Source organism: Coturnix japonica, chromosome 34 (genome assembly GCF_054131305.1).
Source record: "Coturnix japonica strain WE chromosome 34, WE-NBRP24, whole genome shotgun sequence".
NCBI lineage: Eukaryota > Metazoa > Chordata > Aves > Galliformes > Phasianidae > Coturnix > Coturnix japonica.
The window spans coordinates 4,227,960-4,236,409 of NC_140696.1; the positions used below are offsets into that span (position 1 = coordinate 4,227,960).

Consider the following 8,450-nt stretch of genomic DNA (forward strand, 5'->3'; position numbering starts at 1 on the left):
TGCATTGCATCTAGTGCAGCTGGTGCCAAAACAAATCATTCCCCATTTGTTTTACACTTCGCTGTGTTTAGTGATAAGTAAAGTCCTGCCCAGCTTTGGAGAACATTCCAATAATCCCACAAGCACATTATCTGCAGAGATCACATTTAACATCTGCAGGTCAAGAATGACCCAGCAGAGATACACCCATTGGCGCCTGCTTTCTTCCAGCAGAGCTGGATACCAGCTGACTTGCTTTGCTAAGTGCCTTAGCCAGGGTGTTTCAGATGGGTCTTGACATCCTGATACTCAGAATGCTCCAAGCGATCCCTGTCTTCAATAAAGGACATCTCCGTGTCAGCACTGAAACAAGGAAGTTGCCACAAATAACTGCTCCCAAAACCTAAAGCTGCTGCTCTGCACATCCCAGGACTGATGCAGACTCCCAATGGAGGTAACTGCTGTAATCCAAAGCTCAGTGCTGCAGGGCACGTCCCATGCTCACACCTCCTGCTTTCTCTATTCAGATTTCACCTCTGCCTATCGACTGTGGCTGATTTCAGAGGACATGCCTTCATTGCAAAGAAATGCTTACTCTGAAGGTAATAAAACCTTGGAAAGGCCCAGGTGTTCCCAAGGAGCACACAGACCCCTTCTCTTTGTTTAAAATACACGAGGATTTAAATTCAGTCCGTGAGCAGCTGTAGATTTGCTTTGGGAATACCTGGAAAGATGAAGGATGAAAACAGAGATGGGGGAGTATCTGGCTGGTACCCATTCAGCAGATGTTACAGATGGATCACAGATAGGGGTGTTAAGATACGGGTTCCGTGTCCAAAGAGCTGCTTCCCACTTGGAACATCTGCACGCCAATGAATTGCAAAATCTTAACCTTAGCAGGGGAAATGAAATAATCCAAAAACATTTCCTGTCTCTCATTATATTTTGCATGCGAAGTGGATCCATACAAAACTGCTGCATTTGGACACCTGAAAGCAAACAATAGCGCAGGGCAGGCCGCGTAGTTTGCATCTGGATAACGGTGCTATTTTGCCTTCCCACTGCCACGTAAAGGATCTAAGCTAAAATCTGTGGGCCTGAGAGGTCCCAAAGTTCATTTCTGAAACCCAAATCTGGACGTGCATTTGTGAAGCCTGGGCTTATCGCTTCCCTGCAATGCAAGGTATTTTTTATGCCAGAAAATATGAAAAGAGCCTCACAGGAATCCCTGGCGGTCACCCTCCCCATTGCACAGCTAAGCAAATGGAGGGACTGCATGCAAAGAGGGCAGAGTGTGCTGTGGCCACACAGAGCTCGTGTCCATCTGCAGCACAACCCTTCCTGCCTCCATAATCCCCTGCAGGTTGCAAAATCAAAGAAGTGAAATAAGGCAAAGCAATTTTCCCAGCCTCCTCTCATCAAAAAAAAAAAACTTCCTAGGATCTCAAGGGGATAAGAGTAAGGCAAGATCAGAGAGCTTCAGCTTTGGTCATTTGCAGATTCCTTCTGCTTGGCCTAGCTGCTCCCCATCCCTCCATGTGCACGCAGCAGGTAATCCTGGTGGGAACCAACCCAAAGCCCACAGAACCCAGCACTCCTCCTCGTGCTCTACCCTCACCCTCTGCAAAGACGAGATGCTGAGGGTTTTGTTTCTTTCCCATAGAGCTTTTAGCCGTGAGTGGCGAGCAGCAGCACAGCCAATTATTGTACTTTGCTCCTGGATTGTGCACTTCCCACTCCATAACCAGGAGCATCGTGGCTGACCTGGTACCCTTTCTCCTCCTGAGATCCTCTGCAAAGAAAATCAATTCCCACCTTAAAATAAGCAAACAGTAAGCACATGGCTTGGAGACACAAGGACTACGCATTTGCATATCTAGTTATTTAATTATCTCAAGTCTCTAAAAGCCATCTGACTCAAATGCTGAAGGCTGAGTATACTTTTCACACTTAGAAAACAAAATGCTCACTTTTAATAAGCAATACGACCGCCTTAAAGAACACAGGAGGACAAAACCTAACCAGATGCTTCTGACCTGCTGCAAACAATCATTAACTACAGACAGTTTCTAATTATTTGAGTCCATTTCACTTCTTGCTCTGTGGTCATTTTGTTCCTTGGCCGTGTGGCCTACGCTCAGAAAAAAAAATCTCCATTAGGCAGCACAAAGTCGCAGAAGAAAAATGACCCTCTTTCCTCTTCCTAAGGTTGTTTCAAGACCTCTAAAGACGTCTTCAAATGCAGGAAGAAAAAGTAGAAAGCACTTAAAAATTTAAAAGCACAACAGTCTGCTACGCTGAAACATGTTGTTATCAAATCAAATTGCTTTCCCTCACCCCTCTGCTAGCAGTTTTGCAATTCATTTTCCATAAAAAGCTGTGAATGTATTAAAGGCAATAACATCTCTGCTGAGACTGGAAGCGATCACATGAAGCAGCCACAAGATTTGCTTGATAACATACAGAGTTCATTATTCACGAACGAGTCTCATTTTCAGCCTTAAAGGAGAGGGTGGGGAGAGAAGGGGGAGCAGTCTTTTACAGCACACACACTTGAAGGTTTGCATTTATAGGAACCACTAAAAAGAAGAAAGAGCAGGAAAAGTAAAAGAAAACACACCTCTGTGCTACCAGTTTGCAAGAGCCAAAGCTCGGATCCCCAAAACACGCTCGCACGTTTGCACTTCAAACACATTTACCTTCCCAGAGCAATCAGAAAAGCTGCTCAACTTTCCCAAAGTTCAGCTCTGCTGCAGATGGGAAGGGACAGGGAGCAGAAAGCAGCACAGCGTCAGCCAAAGCCACGAGCTGCAAAAGTTCCTTTGCAAACCCACCCCCCCCTCCCTTCCCCATCGACCTACCAGCCTTGGTCTCACAGGTAGCAAAGTTTGTCCTCCTCCTCCACTGCAACAGCCGCACACGCACGCGGGCTGAGTGCACTGAGCATCAAAAGAATATTGTTTCCAATCTTCCCATGACTAAGGAGAGGGAGAAAAATGCGGTCCGGCCAGGTACTGTTTCTTCGTGTAAAGTAAATCCGGCATTCTGGAATGAGTTCAAACACGGGGCTTGACAGGCAAGGGAGAAAAGCTTTTTCACTGAGCATGCTTAGTCCTGCACTGCCTGCACACTTAATGAACATTACTTCCTTCCCAGTGGTTACTCCTAGTAGAAATCCACACCCCCTACTCTTTCAGAAGTCAGGAATGCAGCTGAAACCAAAGTCCAGAAAACAAGCCCGACACCCAGACATGGCCCCACAGATCAATAAACCCAGGTTGTGACCCGCAGGTCAGTTTGTCAAACAGGACATGGGGCTGAGTTTTTTCTCCACTTGGTATAGTTTGCTTTATGCTTCAGCTAATGCTGCTCGCTCCCCAGAGAAAATAAAACTGCACCGGCTTTTAAAGGATGATTAAATGCTTCAATAACAGATGGGAATTCTCTTTAAATCTCGTCTTTCCAAACCTGCTTTAAAATGAGGAATGAGCAGCGCATAAAGTTCTTCAGTTTCTGAGATTCCCTAACAAAAGTTGGTGGGATTCGTCCTAGGTGAGGAGCAAAAATAAAGACCCTTCCCTTTAGTGAGAGCCCCATCCTGTTCCCTTTGCAATCCCTCATTGCCTTCAGTGGGAATCACAGCACGGTTTTAGATTACAAATGCTCGCAGGCAAAGAGCTGTGTCTACTTCAGTGACCTGTACAGGACAGACTGGTTTTGGCACTTCAATTTGCAATTTACAATATTGCTGTGTCTGAGTGTTTGAACACCGTGCAGCAGAATTCTCCCTCCTTACAAAACCAGCCAGAGCTGCTGAAGAAAAGCAATTCGACAAAAATCGCATGTGTTATTTTTAAAGCTTTTCATTACATTTCAAGCTTTTCAGCCTCTCGCCGATTTTTTTTTTGCCTTCAGGTTACACTGAGTTCTCACATCTCAATTCTCACCCACAATAGGACCAGGAGTTTGGGTTTTTTTTTGTAATGAAGGTTGTGCTGGCCCAGAGTGCCGTGTCATAAAAACACCAAGTGCCATACGATGAGTTACAATGGAATAACAAGGGCTGTGGTATTGTGAGGGTAAGGAGCACTAATCAAAATCTAAGCTGTCATCATTCTCAAGGCCTCTAAGATAACGACTATCACACCACACTTTAAAATAGGTCACAATTTGATTGTGACCTCCGTATCTGAGCAACTGCAGACCTCATGTAGCTGTGGGTCTGGGTTTGAATGGGACAGACCACAGCAAAAGTCAAGTCCCTGGATTCCAGATGGATTCCAAATGTCCCATTTAGACCCCATTTAGATTGCAAATGGTAGCAGTGCACGTTGGGACTGAACTCACATGGGTACGTTCAGAACTGCTCAGCCTGTTGCTCCTGAGGTCAAAAGAAGTGTAAGTGCCCACATAGGCCTGTCCTTCCTCATCTCCTTCAGGATCACACAAGGAAAAGTCCCCAAACTGCATGACAAAAAGAAACCATGCTGTATTTCTGGTGTGCAGAAGCAGCCACATTAGGCTGATCAACCCCCAGTGTGCTAAACCAAAAGGCTTTTCCCTTTGGTACACCTCCATCTCACCTCCCAAAGCTTTCATTTGGGCAGGGAAGTCCCTAACAGCACAAAACAAGCTGTCAGCCCAACTGGATTTTTACCCCTGGACCATCTCTGAGCCACGTTTCATGGCTGTGTCATTCAGCTGCACAAGAGAATTAATCTGTAGGGTTCCTAAAGCCTGAGGCATCGAAAGCAGGCAGACAGTGCACCTTACCCACGACCAGAATGACCCTAAAGCTCAGAGGTGACGAACCCAGGGCTTAAACACAGGCTCAACCAGCAAATAGTTGCGGTGCTCGGAGAAACCCTTGTCTTCATCCGCTGCTCACAGCAACTCCTGCAGCCCAGCTGGGTGAACAGAGCGCCTGTGTGCTCCAATCTGGAGCCCAGGAGTTTTTAACACTGAGCTCCAACTGGGAGCAGGAGCACTGCTGCACTCCAGATAGAAAAGCTGCATTAGTGCTCCAAGCTGCAGCCATACATTGCCACTGCAGGTCTGTGCCATCCCCACCAAGCTCCTCAAGTGTGCTTAGGATCCATCTTCCTTACAAGTGCCACAGCACTGCAGTCCTGGAAGCTGAAGGCACACTGCAAACCCGCCGTCTGTGAGTCACAGCACAGGGAGCAGACTGCTGATTCCCTTCATGCCTAATTACCCATAAGCGGTTGGCACGACCGTTTGTTTAGCACAGCGTTGGCCCGGTGCTCAGACGAATCCCGTGTCCAAATGGGAAGCTCTCTACCTCCAGATTCCTTCTCGAAAGAAAAATCATTTAGGGGCATTCGAGTCCACAGAACTCTCCTGTTAATTAATTGAAAACTGTATAGAGCACCGTAAGCCAATGGTGCAATGTCTGTAAGTCAAGACAAGCCCAGCTATGCACATCCTGTCCTGCCATAGGATTGAGTCTGGTTTCTCTCTAGGACCCTACCTGCCTTTGAGCTGGGATTGCAGGATGACAGACCTGCTAGCAGTCCAAAGTGAATTTCAGCAGCAATGAGATGCCTAAACTCCCCCTAGACTCCGCAATTAAGGTCTTTCAAGAGCCAAGAGGTGGGCAGGATTGCAAAGGAGCATAGAAAGGAGACTTGTGCTGCACCTAGAAGTCATCAAGTGACCCTTACATGGATCATCAGCAACTGGAGAACAGTGTCTGTGAATCAGGATGAGGATCAGGAAAAGCACGGATAAGTGAAAAGCCTACAGGGAACTGCAAGAGCTTTGGACTACTTGATTTTTGGGATGATGCCTACACATCATCACGAGAAAGCTGTGCCCTAAGGCGCAGACCTGAAACAGACTTTGGCATGGCATCAGTCCTTTCTATGGTGAACGACGGAGCCCACCAACGCACATTCACCAAGATCCAATAGGGAACTATTGTTGCCACTCCTAATGAGAGCCAAATGGCTGCCCCTCCCAGAGCTGACAACTCCAGCTGGGGCGGCTTTGCTTCTCTTTTCCCCCTAGGATGCATTAAATGCGTTTTTGCTCTCCTTCCTGACACCAGAAAAGCCTGGATCGCTTCCCACTGTACTGTGAGAGCTTGAAACTTGGCCATGCTATTTACAGCATCGTCTTTGCCCGGAGGAATTGGAGCCGCATTGTGCTTTTTCCACCATATGCAAGCAGCAGGCATGGCTGCATATGCCAGCACCACGACATGGCGAGCTCAGCACTACCTGTCGGTGCTTCCCTGTGGCCACTCCAAGCACCACAAAGAGAGAAGAATAGGACTTCCCAAGGGATGCTGTCTGCTGGCTCTCATCTTCCTTGCTCCTGGTGCTTAGATGCACCCATCCTTCAACTGTCGGTGGGAAAGGATAAATTAAAGAAAGACTGTAAAGGGTGGGGCTCTATTTCTGGTCCTCTCAACTTGGTCCTCTCATGGAACTAAAACAACCTCTCTCTCCTTTTTCATCAAACCCAAGTAGCTGAGCTCAGAGGCAAGAAACTGAGTGAAACTCCACGATCACGTACAAAAATTTGACCCAACTGCCCATCTTTCATCCCCAGGATCTATTTTAGAGGAATTAATGCATTCATTTATTGATGAAATATTAAATATGAGTAGCTGGCAGGTTTCCCAGAATGCAGCAGGTAATCTAAACATATTAGAAGTAAAAGCACAAGAAGCTTTAACTTTAAAGGTGATGAAAAGAACTTGCTTTGCTAGGACAGGACGACAGAGCAGATATTGAAAGCCCAGCAGTTCCCAGATCTGCTCTGGTCTTCCACGTAACTTAAGGCAAATCATGTCTCTGATTTATAGTACTCAGAAGGAACTGGATGTAATTATTACAAAGAACGCTATGATCAATCAGAGACAGAGCTGACAAAAAGGCCACAAATAATGCAGGAAAGATCAAGCCACAGCCTTCCCAGAGATTCAAACTCAACTCCACATCAAACAAGGCAAGCCTCGCACCGCTCCCCTGTTGCACTCTGAAATGAGCCGGCTGCAGGACGTTCTGCAGCAAAACCATTTTCAACCCATTGCAAACCATGCAGAAGGCAGCAGCACCTTCAGAGAGCAGAGCACTGCCTGCACCATGGAGCTGCCTGCTGCCCAGCAGTGCAATGCTGCTGAGGTCAAAGTGACCGACACTGGCAGCACCCGCTGCTCTGCTCATATTTCACTGGAATTCAGTGCTTTTCTTCACGTATTTTTTAGATTTCTCACCAAAAATGTGGACTGTTTGTTTCCTCCTGACCTTTTTTTTTTTGAGCCTATTGCATGAATTAGCTTAGCAGAGTCTTCTTGCAGGATAATAAATAACAGCAAGTATTTCCTATGACAACCTAAGGTTTCTATTCCAGGCACAATAAATTTCATTGAGGGAGGAGGAAAGACAAACTGCATGAGCAACAGCATTGAGCTCAGGGAACTTCATTTTTCCCCTCTCACAGGAGAGTTGTTTCAAGGCTAAATGTTTTCTGTGCGCAGGTATATATGATAAATATTTGCAGAAGGATGCTGGTGCAGTGCAGTGCTTCTGAAAGGATTGTGCTACATCATTTGCGCTGCCTCGAAGCTGCAATGAGACATGATACTTTAAAAGGGCAAAAAAACCAAAGAAGAAAAAAAAGCTTGTCTGCCTTAATCAAGATTTGTTAGTAATTCCTGATAGAAGGTAAAACATTCAGAGTTTTGTTTCTGATCAAGTAGAGCTAAAAGCCATTATCTCATACTGAAGGAGTTGGATGTGTTTTTGCTGGCATAGGAAGACTCACCATCTATCAATCTCTATAGGATTAATGAGTTTGCTGGTGCCTAATCCCAGTCTGATAAAGGCTTCAGCTGAGCAGCACACAGTGCAGTGAATATCAGCATCCGACCACAAGAAAATGAAGAGCAGATAATACACATCCATGGCATCGCAAGGCACAGGCTAAAAGGCAGGAACACCTCAGACAGCTTTAGGAATTGAACTGGACCCTAAAATCTAACTGAAGTACCTACAAATTCCAAACATGCTCCAGCATTTGCTTTTCTGCACTCTGTGATCTCAGAACCTTAGCAAAGATTGAAGACTTCTCTGAACAGTGACTGGTGTGTTCCTTTATGGACCATTCCAAGCAAAATCAAACACCCTACTATGTGGTTAGCCAGAAATAGAGCTCAGACTATGAGTTCCCACTTGCCAATCTCTGGATGTAGCACCCTCAGGAGCTGAAGAGCAAGTTCCATATTTCATCCATAGACATCTCAGAGGAAGATGACAACCATCAGTATGCACAACAACAGGGTCAGGACGTTATAAAACAAGGCAGTAACATCAGTGTCCCCAAACACCTCCCTCAGCTATAAGCCAGCACAGTCCGCCTTAAATTCCTGCTTTGCACAGGATACGCATCATCCCCATGCAACAAATGGATCCATTTCATTTTTTCCACTTCAAGTTGCTGGT

General features: G+C 46.1%; 1 protein-coding gene across 7 annotated transcripts in view; it reads right to left on the reverse strand.

The window, feature by feature from the left end:
- LOC107324204 (uncharacterized) overlaps positions 1-3,281 on the reverse strand; it is a 123,549-nt gene extending 120,268 nt beyond the window's left edge. For 3 of the 7 annotated variants that reach the window (XR_014938259.1, XR_014938255.1, XR_014938260.1), the window contains exon 1: positions 2,837-3,263. The gene's annotated coding sequence lies outside the window, so the exon portion shown is untranslated. Of the gene's footprint in view, positions 1-2,836 lie in introns of all 7 variants that reach the window. The other 4 variants (XR_014938258.1, XR_014938257.1, XR_014938256.1 and 1 more) reach the window with 2 other exon arrangements.
- Positions 3,282-8,450: the final 5,169 nt, after the last annotated feature.